Source organism: Dysidea avara, chromosome 10 (genome assembly GCF_963678975.1).
Source record: "Dysidea avara chromosome 10, odDysAvar1.4, whole genome shotgun sequence".
Taxonomy (NCBI): domain Eukaryota; kingdom Metazoa; phylum Porifera; class Demospongiae; order Dictyoceratida; family Dysideidae; genus Dysidea; species Dysidea avara.
This window is the reverse complement of record NC_089281.1, coordinates 26,565,184-26,578,761: the sequence shown is the minus strand read 5'-3', so window position 1 is coordinate 26,578,761 and position 13,578 is coordinate 26,565,184. Positions and strand designations below refer to the sequence as shown.

Here is a 13,578-nt window from a genome sequence, read left to right as displayed (position 1 = left end):
ATTAACTGCAGCAGTAAATTCCAACTGTTACTGTATGTTATGTCGCTAACTTAGTGGGTTAATACCCATGCGTGTCTTCACCTATGTGACATGTTATACATAGCGTCCTACTTATTACCAGTCCTACCCTTGATGCTGGCATCTGAGCAGTGCATCCCCAGTATTCCGGTGGGCAGAGACAAAGGAACCTTACTTGCTTTAAGCGTGAATAAGCTCTTCAAACCCACCAAGAATTACCCAGAACTTACATGCACACAAGTTTAGCAAATAAAGTTTGACTAATTTCGTATAATCATTATTGAACATATTGTAGCTAATAGGCAAAAAAAGTTTTGGCAACTTAGTCCCTCTAAACTCCCATTGTTTATGTCAAGTATACATGTATATATTTGTACTCTGTGTGCGTGTGTATGTATGTGTGTGTGTGTGTGTGTGTGTGTATGTACGTGTGTGTGTGTGTGTGTGTATGTACGTGTGTGTGTGTGTGTGTGTGTGTGTGTACACATGCATGTGTACAAGTGCGTGTGTGTGGGTGTGTGTGTGTACACGGGTGTATGTGTGTGGGTGTGTGAACATGTATGTGTGTACACGTGTGTGTGTATACGTGTGTGTGTGTGTGTGTGTGTGTGTGTGTGTGTGTACACATGCATGTGTACAAGTGCGTGTGTGTGGGTGTGTGTGTGTACACGGGTGTATGTGTGTGGGTGTGCATGTATCTCCTGTGGGTTACTTACTTGTCCTGCCTCACTGAGAATTGAAGTTATAGCAATTACCAGGTTGGTGAGTAGACACAGACACAGACACACATACAAACACACACACACACACAGATCCTTCGCCTACTGTGCTAGCACAGTCATACCTATCCAGTTATCCAGCACTGGGACACTTGTACACTACTCAGGCACTATGAGTCAGTGCAGACAAATCCTCCCGGTGCTTGGTTGTTGTCATTGTTGTTGTTTTCTTGAGAAAGAAACTTTGCATGTCTCGTATAATAGTGGAACTTTGTGTACCCACACATTTGTTTGTAAAGCACTCCTGTGGGGGCCCTATCGTGTACATGAATGCTTATACTGTAGCACCTGAGTAGTGCACAGGGGTATCCCAGTTAGAGCTGAGCGATAGTACAACTATCACTATCACGATTGATAGTAACTTTTATATCAGGATAACGGTAGTATCACGATAGTTATTAGCAGTTATTAAAGACACTCAACTTCACGTATACAGCACATGAATACTCCAATTATGTACACACCACTTATCTGCTTTTCTAACACTCCACTAATAAATGTTATGTGTCAGTATTACAATTGTTATCTTTGTTGTCCACGTTCAAGCTACCAGTCTTATACAGTTTTCTGAAGTTCAACACTATCATGTTTGCTTTTGTTATCCATATTTTTGACTAAGCACAGATATGAATAAGTAATCATGATAGCACGATAGTATACTATCAAGATCACGATTGTTAATAGCTATCACGATAATCGATTGATTGCCACTATCGCTCAGCTCTAATCCCAGTGCTGGTACCTGGGCCAGTAGGTGTGACCACACATACAGCAACCCAAATTATTTTTGGTTTTGCCTGCATGTTTTAGTGTAGTCTGTTTATGTGTGTTAGTATGTGACAATGTGAGTAGTGAAGGGTAAATGATGTGGCTGTGAAATTTTTATGTGTACTACGGCACAGTAGTTGTTACTGGCAAGGTAACTACCATATAGTGTTGCATATAATACCATCAATTTCACCAAATTATCAGTGTGGGTGTTGCTATAGTAACTGTTGAATACTCATTCAAATAAGTATGTACATCTTTATTTAGGTACGATGACTACTCCAGGTAAACAAACAAGGTGTGTTAAATCATGGTGTTTGGATGCCTTTACTTCTATGTATACAGTTGTCCAAGTAAAGTGACAAGAGGTTGTCTCGGTCAAGAATCCCAAAGAGTTTGTTCAGTTGGTGAGCCATTGACTGGATATGTGACCAAGTCTGACAAAACCAGGCTTATAGCCCAAAAAATGCATAATACTTAATTTTCTTTATAAGTTATAACAATTCTGTAAAGTTCCCACACAAGTGGTCGAAATGTTAATTTGTTATCATGTTCGGCGAGAAAGTTATTATTATACATATGTTAGACTTTTGAAAAGTGGTCAAAATTTGACAGGCTATATAAGCCTGGGTGATCACATTATATTGTACATTAGATGTGATCATTAATACCTACCATTGAAAGTGATTTGTTACTATTCAATGTGATCAAAAATTTCTTTGATGTTCTTGCTAAAATCATGTTTCATTGAAAGTAGCTAGCAGGCTTAACACTTGTTATACTGATTCCTTAAAATGTGTTAAATCATACGTCAAACATTTACAGGGCACCTTAGATTTCTAGTAATATGGTATTCTGAACTTTTGTGTCACATCATGTGAGGTTGAGGCTGCATGTTGATGTACGCATGTGGTACTGACCTTATGTAGCACTGACAACTTTCAGTTGCGTATTATATTATTATTGTAATCCCTGCCAATCTTGGGTCGTATAGAAAGTTTGCCTTATGCACACTGTAGCTTCAGTCACACTCTAATGATGGTAGTTGAAGTGTGACTTACCTGTATGTACCCCAATAGTACGTGGTATTTTACTGTTGGAGTATTGGCTTACATACGTTAAGGGGATTGTAATGGTAGCTTTTTGGTAGTGTCACAGTGTGTTTGGGTAATTGTGTGCGTATGTGCTATCTTACTATATGCCAGTTGCATGTGTGCCATAGAGAAGGCTACTAACAGGATTGTGAAAGTGTGGCTTGGAGAAAAGTCTCCTGCATGTGTACATGAGTTACTTACGTACTTTGTAACGATTGTGTGCCATTTTCATGTGTATTTTTTTGAGTGTGTCCCCTGCATGCATTGTTTGAAACATAAGATTATTAGTTAGATGTCTTGAAATTGGTATCCGTACATTAAGAATTGGATTTGTACAATACACTTGTGAACAAGAAGTCTGCTAGCATGGAGTGTACCATCATAAAGAAGTCTGGCTTACCAGTTGTTAGCCTGAGTTTGTAATGAAAGTGGCTAACAAGTTATAAGCCTTATTTCACCACATAGCTGTATTTTGAGACACCAATTGCAATATATCAAAAATTCATAATAATCATGCATGATAAGTACATACTGGAAATGTTTTTTAGCAACTGTCATGGCAACAGTTGCTAAGCAATTGTTGGCAGGGATTACCAAATTTATGAATTTTGCTTTTTTTTTTTCCCCTTACAGTTAATTGTGGTCATGTCACAAACTGAAGACTTGCAAGGAGAGATCGATGCAATTATTAGGTAAGCTGATACAAATAATTGCGTATGTAGACTTTAGCTTATCGTCATTGTATATTGTATAGGAGGAGAATAGCATACTCAGTTTCAAGTACCATCCGAATTCTAAGAAATTTGAAAAATGTTTCATTATACAGTACTGTTACTGTCATTGTACTGTATGACTGTAGTACTTTTTCATGTACTGTATGTTAAAATAGTTGTAAGGAATCTGAAACTCAATAAAGTTGTATAGTGTTGTACACGTAAGCTAAGCAAGATTCTCAACACTGCTGTTAACCATATAATTACCTAGCCTACTATACATCATTTATAATATTTAACTTGGTGTTAATCATATTGCATGTTATTGGATCTACGGATGTCGTGATTCGCATTAATTTTGGTCACAAGCCAAATGGTTTGTTTCTAAAAATAAAAGGTCTACATGTATGCATACAGGTCTACATACAATATAAGGTCTACATTAACACTTCAGTCTCAACTTCAATTTCTTCATTATACACACGGAAGCAGCTAAAAAACTCACATGGATTCTAAAATGTTAAACTGCAGCTGCTTGGCTCTACAATGGGCTTAAAACTAGTTATCCATAATCTATTGTAATAGTACACACAGTGAAGTCTGTCTGATCAGGTCACCATCTGCTGAAATTGTGCCACCCATGAGCCAAATGCATAATCCTCTGTGAAAAATAATCTACATCATCTAGCCTAATACAGCCACCAGCTTATAAGGTGACTCAGGTGAGCATCTGAAATTTTGATCATGACTAGTATATACAATATACCTGCAATGAATTTGAATATTACTACAATACAGTTAACAAAATTAAAAAATTCCTCAATATAATACATAGTGCTAACTTAACTTTTGGTTCTAACTTCTGCCTTGCAGTTTCCTTAAGGCCACTTCATGTCAAACTTTAGTTTCTGGTCACCCGCCTGTATGGAAAACCTGGAATCCCAGTTTATGAGGACTATTTACAGGTACTTAAATGCATGTGAAAACCAAGGACACAAATTTTTTTAACACTGCAAAATATTGAGATACTCTGATAGGACGGTCACTCTACCCTTAACTCTAATATTAGGTATAATTATGCCGCACTACTAAAACGTTATGTTTCTGACTATACACCCTGTAGTTTTGTCCTATTATTAATGTTTCTGTTACCAGTAACCAAAGTAATTTCAATATGTAGCATTAACTATAACATCAGATAGCTTCAATTTCCTAACAATTCAGATGTACGTAGTCCTCTAATGATTAATCTAGTAACTTTTCTAAATTTCAACTTCCTTATCACTGAACACAGGTACACTGATTTGAAAGCTGGTAACATTCGATGAGCTCAAATTTCAACTTTTCCATGACTAAATAACTGTATAGTCCTACACTGACAAGTGGCAATCCTTAGTTTAAACATTAACTTCCCACATGATAACTGAAAAATACTATAGCCTGGAGCACTCAATGATTAAACTTTGACAGTTACTTTTCTCTAGGTTCACTGAAAAGGAGGCTGGAAACAGATAGTGGGCTAAGACTTCACATTTGAATGGAGACTTTCTGGTGTGTACGTAATAGTTTAATGCCATTTTGGACCATTTGAAGACTTAGATACTTTCCTAGCATATACGTAGCTAATGAGACATTACACTTGGAAAGTAAAAACATGTTATAGCTATATACAATACGTACATCAGCAGACCTTTAATTCCTATAATATAGTGCTTAGCTATACATTGTTGTGCTCAGTTCTTTTAAAGCAGTATAACTAGCCATCAACAATTTTCCTAGTGCATTTTGCAGAAGCATAAGTATGTGACTATAAGAATGTTGGTTAATAAAATCAAGATAAATTGAGCAAATAATAATACTATACAGTGTGTTATCACAGTATATTATATTACTGGTGTATATGTAAGATTCTATAGTCCTGATCATCCGCCCGTCCGCATCCTTTTTGTTGGCTAGGGAGTGACCATTATGATTCCTATCTAATTTTTGAATTTATTATGTTTGATTATTGTGTGATAATTATCTATACTGTATGTTGTCAATACTTGCTCAACTTTTTTTATTAAACAGCTGCAGTGTTCATGTGGTACATTAAAATTAACACGCATACTAGCACATGTACAAAACACACATTGCATTGCATGGTAAGTTGTATTACTAAGTTTATCATACTGTGTACAAGAGACATAATGGATGGTAGCTAGCTAGCTAGTGATTGTTCTATTGGAATATAATTGACTGTTTCACTGATAACAAAGTAATCCGGCCGATATTACCCCATTAGTTAGATAATCTATATTCTGTATCACTGCAGTGGATAAATATTGTACATGTCAAGTTATAAGTGCACAATTTGTATTTGAAATTTCACATTATAATCCATTAACACGAAACCAATAGGCTTCATTCAGTCTATTATGATTTAAAATTTACCCATTATGATTTATGGAATTGCCAGCAAAATCAGCCCACTATATACCTTCAATTATCATGTACACATGCTGTACATGTACAATAATACAGCTGAACATCAAAAAAAGAAGAAAAATTGACCGGATTTGCGAAAAGGGGTCTTCCACACACATCCAATTTGTGAACTTCGGCTATTCATAACTTCAGATTGGAAAAAGTCATTGCCTTGAAATTTGAAGAGTAGTGAGTACCAACTTCAGTTAATAGATGTAGAAAATTGCAAGTTTGTACCTTCCTTGAACACTGAGCTATGGGCTTCCAAGTTCATAGAAATGGATGTGTGTGGAAGACCCCTCTTCGCAAATCCGGTCACATATGCATTACACAATTTTACATAAAATTAATATTGTTGTTTGAAAATTCAACCCATGGCCAGAGCCCAATACCAGAACAATCATTATGATAATTATAAATTCTTATACTGGGATTGGTTCTTCTATATATGAATTTAACTGCAAACTTTTTTATTTGTGGGAAGATACTGTGAAATTCTGCTTATTCTATCTGAAATACTGCATTACAGTGTTTATTGTGTATGCCTCCCGCTAAGGCAGAAATACTGCCATGCAAATTAAGTACATAGTAATATGAGTTACGATTGGGTAGGTGTCACATTATAATAAATACAAGTGTATGAGCTGATGAAAGACTGAAGACTACACACATACTGGCACATGCATTTTCTGCTGTAGTGACATGATAAAAATAAGTATGAATATAAAATATTGAGCCACCAACTGTACAATAATGTACTTATCAATGTTATTCCCTACCTACCCCAGGTAAGGGAATTGCAAAGGAAATTTACTCACCGAGACCCTGGGGACAACTTCGAGTTCTAAATCTCTATTACTTCGTATTATTTATCTCGGGAATCATTAACAATATGGTGATTAGTGTTGCAAATGCCCCTACCCTGGGGATGAGTTAATCCTTGCAAATTCCTACCCGTTGCCCAATCTGGGGTAGGTGCATGGGATGTGACATTGATTCGTGTATAATATAATAGTAAAAAAGTACTACAGTCATACAGTACAATGACAGTAACAGTACTGTATAATGATATATTTTTCAATTTTCTTTAGAACTCGGATGGTACTTGAAACTGAGTATGCTATTCTCCTCCTATACAATATACAATGACAATAGGCTAAAGTCTACATACGCAATTATTTGCATCAGCTTACCTAATAATTGCATCGATCTCTCCTTGCAAGTCTTCAGTTTGTGACATGACCACAATTAACTGTAAGGGCAAAAAAAAGCAAACTTCATAAATTTGGTAATCCCTGCCAACAATTGCTTAGCAACTGTTGCCATGACAGCTGCTAAAAACATTTCCAGTATGTACTTACCATGCATGATTATTATGAATTTTTGATACATTGCAATTGGTGTCTCAAAATACAGCTATGTGGTGAAATAAGGCTTATAACTTGTTAGCCACTTTCATTACAAACTCAGGCTAACAACTGGTAAGCCAGACTTCTTTATGATGGTACACTCCATGCTAGCAGACTTCTTGTTCACTAGTGTATTGTACAAATTCATTTGGACCGACTAATTCTTAATGTACAGATACCAATTTCAAGACGTCTAACTAATAATCTTATGTTTCAGACAATGCATGCAGGGGACACACTCAAAAAATACACATGAAAATGGCACACAATCGTTACAAAGTACGTAAGTAACTCATGTACACATGCAGGAGACTTTTCTCCAAGCCACACTTTCACAATCCTGTTAGTAGCCTTCTCTATGGCACACATACAACTGGCATATAGTAAGATACCACGTACTATTGGGGTACATACAGGTAAGTCGCACTTCCACTACACCATTAGAGTGTGACTGAAGCTACAGTGTGCATAAGGCAAACTCTCTATACGACCCAAGATTGGCAGGCATTACAATAATAATAAACAATTAAGAAAGTTGTCAGTGCTACATAAGGTCAGTACCACATGCGTACATCAACTTGCTGCCTCAACCTCACATGATGTGACACAAAAGTTCAGAATACCATATTACTAGAAATCTAAGGTGCCCTGTAAATGTTTGACGTATGATTTAACACATTTTAAGGAATCAGTATAACAAGTGTTAAGCCTGCTAGCTACTTTCAATGAAACTTTATTTTAGCAAGAACATCAAAGAAATTTTTGATCACATTGAATAGTAACAAATCACTTTCAATGGTAGGTATTAATGATCACATCTAATGTACAATATAATGTGATCAGGTCTGACAAAACCAGGCTTATAACCTGTCAAATTTTGATCACTTTTCAAAAGTCTGACATATATATAATAATAACTTTCTCGCCGAACATGATAACAAATTAACATTTCGACCACTTGTGTGGGAACTTTACAGAATTGTTATAACTTATAAAGAAAATTAAGTATTATGCATTTTTTGGGCTATAAGCCTGGTTTTGTCAGACTTGGTCACATATCCAGTCAATGGCTCACCAACTGAACAAACTCTTTGGGATTCTTGACCGAGACAACCTCTTGTCACTTTACTTGGACAACTGTATACATAGAAGTAAAGGCATCCAAACACCATGATTTAACACACCTTGTTTGTTTACCTGGAGTAGTCATCGTACGCAGGGGACTGCACTACTAAATAAAGATGTACATACTTATTTGAATGAGTATTCAACAGTTACTATAGCAACACCCACACTGATAATTTGGTGAAATTGATGGTATTATATGCAACACTATATGGTAGTTACCTTGCCAGTAACAACTACTGTGCCGTAGTACACATAAAAACTTCACAGCCACATCATTTACCCTTCACTACTCACATTGTCACATCTAACACACATAAACAGACTACACTAAAACATGCAGGCAAAACCAAAAATAATTTGGGTTGCTGTATGTGTGGTCACACCTACTGGCCCAGGTACCAGCACTGGGATACCCCTGTGCACTAATCAGGTGCTACAGTATAAGCATTCATGTACACGATAGGGCCCCCACAGGAGTGCTGTACAAGCAAATGTGTGGGTGCACAAAGTTTAATACGAGACATGCAAAGTTTCTTTCTCAAGAAAACAACAACAGTGACAACAACCAAGCATCACTGAGAATTGAAGTTATAGCAATTACCAGGTTGGTGAGCACACACAGACACACGCACAAATCCTTTGCCTACTGTGCTAGCACAGTCATACCTATCCAGTTGTCCAGCACTGGGACACTTGTACACTACTCAGGCACTATGAGTCAGTGCAGACAAATCCTCCTGGGGCAGGACAAGTAAGTAACCCACAGGAGATACATACACACGCACACATACATACACGTGTACACACACACGCACACATACACACTTGTACACACGCACGTGTACACACACACGTATACACACACACGCGCGCGCACGCACGCACACACAAAAAGCCTTCAGCAGTCATGCCTATCCAGTTAACCAGCACTGGGACTACTCAGGCACTATGAATCAGTGCAGACAAATCCTCCTGGGGCAGGACAAGTAAGTAACCCACAAGAGATACATGCACACACACACACACACACACACACACACACACACACACACACACACACACACACACTTGTACACACACACACACACTTGTACACACACACACACACACACTTGTACACACACACACACACTTGTACACACACACACACACACGTATACACACATGTGTACACACACACATGTGCATGCACACGCACACATACACACACATGTATACACACACACATGTACACACATGCATGTTCACACACACACACACATACACGTGTACACACACACACACACACACACACACACACACACACACACACACACACACACACACACACACACACACACACACACGTATACACACACACGTGTACACACATACATGTTCACACACACACACACATACACGTGTACACACACACACACACACACACACACACACACACACACACACACACACACACGTATACACACACACGTACACACACACACACACACATACATACACACGCACACAGAGTACAAATATATACATGTATACTTGACATAAACAATGGGAGTTTAGAGGGACTAAGTTGCCAAAACTTTTTTTGCCTATTAGCTACAATATGTTCAATAATGATTATACGAAATTAGTCAAACTTTATTTGCTAAACTTGTGTGCATGTAAGTTCTGGGTAATTCTTGGTGGGTTTGAAGAGCTTATTCACGCTTAAAGCAAGTAAGGTTCCTTTGTCTCTGCCCACCGGAATACTGGGGATGCACTGCTCAGATGCCAGCATCAAGGGTAGGACTGGTAATAAGTAGGACGCTATGTATAACATGTCACATAGGTGAAGACACGCATGGGTATTAACCCACTAAGTTAGCGACATAACATACAGTAACAGTTGGAATTTACTGCTGCAGTTAATGCCAGGTCCCACTAATACAGCTGGGTAGGTATGCACAATAATTTTTTTGTTCAAACAAGCAAGAAATTGGGTACAAGCACATAACGTTACATTATTTGCCAAAGTGCCTACACAAGGCGTTGGTGAACAATTGTGAAGATTCAGTGAAAAAGGGATGTCCAGCTGTTAAGTGATCATATGACAATATACGGCCACATAAACACACACTAAATAATTATATGCACTTTTACCTTTCACATGATCCATTGATCCATGATTCACCAGTCCATGATCTGCTAATACAGCACTTCTTTTCCTACAGATGTAGGTGTAACAAACACAGATTAGATTAGCAGCTTTGAAGTGTGCAGCCGGATGCACAATATGGATATAAAGTACACACTTCCGTTTGACCTCACCAATACAAAGTACAGCAATAAAATGTGTGTGTGTGCATGTGTGTGTGTGTGTGTGTGTGTGTGTGTGTGTGTGTGTGTGTGTGTGTGTGTGTGTGTGTGTGTGTGTGTGTGTGTGTGTGTGTGTGTGTGTGTGCATTGCATGCATGCGCGCGTGTGTGCGTTTGATACATATATCATTACATATGTACACAAAATGGCCATGGAAGAGGTTACAAAAAATTAAGATTCTATAGCTATGTAGAAGACTGCAGTAACCTGCATTGCAAAACTGTTGAAAACATTTCTGTGTGGAAAACACACATACACACAGACTTTCAAGAGAGCACAACAAGATAGTACAACTGTTACTATAGTACAGCACACATGTAAGCCATCAATCTGTGCAAAAACAAGTCCATGCTTTCTGCTATGGAATACCAATTCTAGACACATAAGTAGTCATGGATACTAAACATATAAGGAAGCAAAGGGTACATATCACTTGCCACTAATGTTAAACACTATAAAAACCACCCCAAGTGTAATATAAAAGGTATGGTCAAGCATACCTCACAAACATTTCTGCTTCTTTTGAGGTTCTGAGGCTGCAATTTTTCCATATGCTACTGTGTGATTGACTTGGGATCAGTCTAGTGTAAGCCTTTTTACAGATAACTCAAACATCCCTCTTTAAAGGTAGGGACGTAGTGGGGTTTCAACAAGCTTCTTTGTCCCAGCACTGGGAAATTTTAGCGATGCACCAATTAATTGGTAAATAATCAGAAATCAGTTTATCAGCCAAATTTCAGCAATATCAGTAACAGTAATTATTAGCAGATTACTTAGTTGATTAACTTTACTGCCACTGTTTTCATCAAAAATAAAATAACAAAAATGTATGAAATTTTGGCAAACATCGGATCGGTATCGGCCACTGATTTCAATATCGGCTAATGGGATAAATCTCTTATTGGCACATCACTAGGAAATTTGACACTAGAGTTTGTTAAATCCCCTGCCCCACCCTACTCCAAGGTGGGGAGGTGGACACTGATAGGTGCATAACACATGACAGGTACATTGCTCTCAACAATGAAAAAAGAAAGCCTACACTTCAAGTATCAACTAGCTATAAGCCATACCCTATTTATCTGCTAATGTGGAAGCCAACCTCAGTGGTAGCAGATATACCTGTGCCACTACTAGCTGCAGACTGATGAAGCAACTCTTAATTGTCTGTACCCAAAGTTCAGAAGTTACAACCATAGATTCATGTTCCAACACAACACAAGCGGGGAAATGGGAGTGCTTCTTAATTTTCATCAGTCTAGTAAATGATCTAGTCACCATAGACCAGCTCACTGAAAGGCATAAACTTGCATGGGTAGGATGGAGGCTAGGAGCTATACCCATGAAAGCTGGACCGTACGTACCAAGGTACGTACCCCTCATTCCCTTTATAATGAGAATTCACCTTCACTCAGCTTCTGGTCTGGTTCAGCAACTGAACAATCACTGTCATAGTCACCCTGACTCACTTCTCCACAATCACTACCACATACTGTTCACCCGGTCATCACGAAAACATTTGAACTGATCAGTATCCGCTAGAGAATCCTGATCTACAACAGTACAAGCGCCCAGATAGTATTCGTATATCCTCTACCAGACACTTCGACCACATAGTTCAAAATAAGGCCTTGTGCACTATTGAACTATATGGTCAAAATAAGTACGAGAATAGGTTGACAGAATAACTAAATACGAAATATTCTAAATATTTTGAAATCAGGTCGCGCTGCTGTCCCTAATTAATACAGCAAATATGAGGTATTATGGGTCGAGGAGTATTATGGGTCGCATAGCTTAAAATATGTTCAGAGGGTTAAATCCTGCAGAGAAATGGATGATACTACTTCAGATCAACATAGACAGTGATCATAAGCTAACCACAAATCCAATTAAGAGTTCTTTAAGCAGGAATACTATCCCAGATTAGCTACATGTACCCCTCACCATATAGTAAGGAGTATGATGATTTAAAGTGCAAGAAATCATAATTTTTGAAATTTTAGGTTAGTGTAGTTTATGATTAGCTACACCTTTGCCAACAAGTAGTATGAAAAATTTGGGTCACATAGAAATGTTTTTAACTTAAGTGACTCTTAATACCCACATATACCTTAAAAGTTTAGTGAAAACAGTCGACAATTCTGAAGTTTTCTTATCACATCCTACCACCCAGACATTGTAATATATAATTCCCATGCAGAGTCCATCCATCATTTATTTGTTTATTTAAACTTTATGGTGTAAACACACCAAAGGCCTGAAGGTACTATGTACCAACAGCCTTGTACATTACCCCAGGGGCGTAGGGAGGGGGGGTTCCGGGGGATTCAGGAACCCCCTCTGTAAATTTAGACTTCTGTAAGCAGGATCCTAACACATCATTTAGTGTGGCAGGACAAAATGAGTGAGCAATATAGTGTAATGGCACAGCACAACAATTGATAAAACTTACATTCATCTCTCAGGGAAGGATTTACAGAGGTAAGATGAGCCCTCTTCAAAACTTGTTAAAAAGATTGATATACTCTAATAGAGCAGTCAGGTATATACTCTAATAGAGCAGTCAGGTATACTCTAATAGAACATGCATGTAAATATCCATGTCCATATGAAGTTTTTCAGACATTCCAACATTAAATGCAAAACTTAGCATGACCTTATACTGCTATAGCTTTGGTGTGCAGTGTTTAAAGATATAGAGCTCCAGTAATTTATCACTTGTGTTATGCAAAATGAATTCATGCTATGCATATTTGTATTGTTTTGATTGTCATTTGTATCAGTGGATTCATGGCTCCTATACCACAGTGAGATATAACCATCACTTACAGATTACTATATGTGTCTC

The 13,578-nt window shown here is 37.8% G+C and overlaps 2 long non-coding RNA genes across 5 annotated transcripts; one reads left to right on the top strand and one right to left on the bottom strand.

Annotated features, from left to right (window-relative positions):
• The first annotated feature begins 1,832 nt into the window (after nucleotides 1-1,832).
• On the top strand, nucleotides 1,833-3,686 carry LOC136237027 (uncharacterized). Its single transcript, XR_010692296.1, has 4 exons — nucleotides 1,833-1,850; nucleotides 1,911-1,972; nucleotides 3,293-3,351; nucleotides 3,414-3,686. It is a non-coding gene; the product is annotated as an uncharacterized lncRNA (long non-coding RNA).
• Nucleotides 3,687-6,834: 3,148 nt separating this feature from the next.
• On the bottom strand, nucleotides 6,835-12,383 carry LOC136237026 (uncharacterized). Of its 4 annotated transcripts, none has more exons than XR_010692295.1 (7): nucleotides 12,133-12,383; nucleotides 10,512-10,576; nucleotides 9,042-9,112; nucleotides 8,432-8,478; nucleotides 8,323-8,384; nucleotides 7,032-7,090; nucleotides 6,835-6,969 (listed from the first exon to the last, which is right to left on the bottom strand). It is a non-coding gene; the product is annotated as an uncharacterized lncRNA (long non-coding RNA). The 4 variants fall into 4 exon arrangements; XR_010692294.1 differs by having other exon boundaries at nucleotides 8,432-8,475; XR_010692293.1 differs by lacking the exon at nucleotides 9,042-9,112 and having other exon boundaries at nucleotides 8,432-8,475; nucleotides 12,133-12,377.
• Between the last annotated feature and the right edge of the window lie 1,195 nt (nucleotides 12,384-13,578).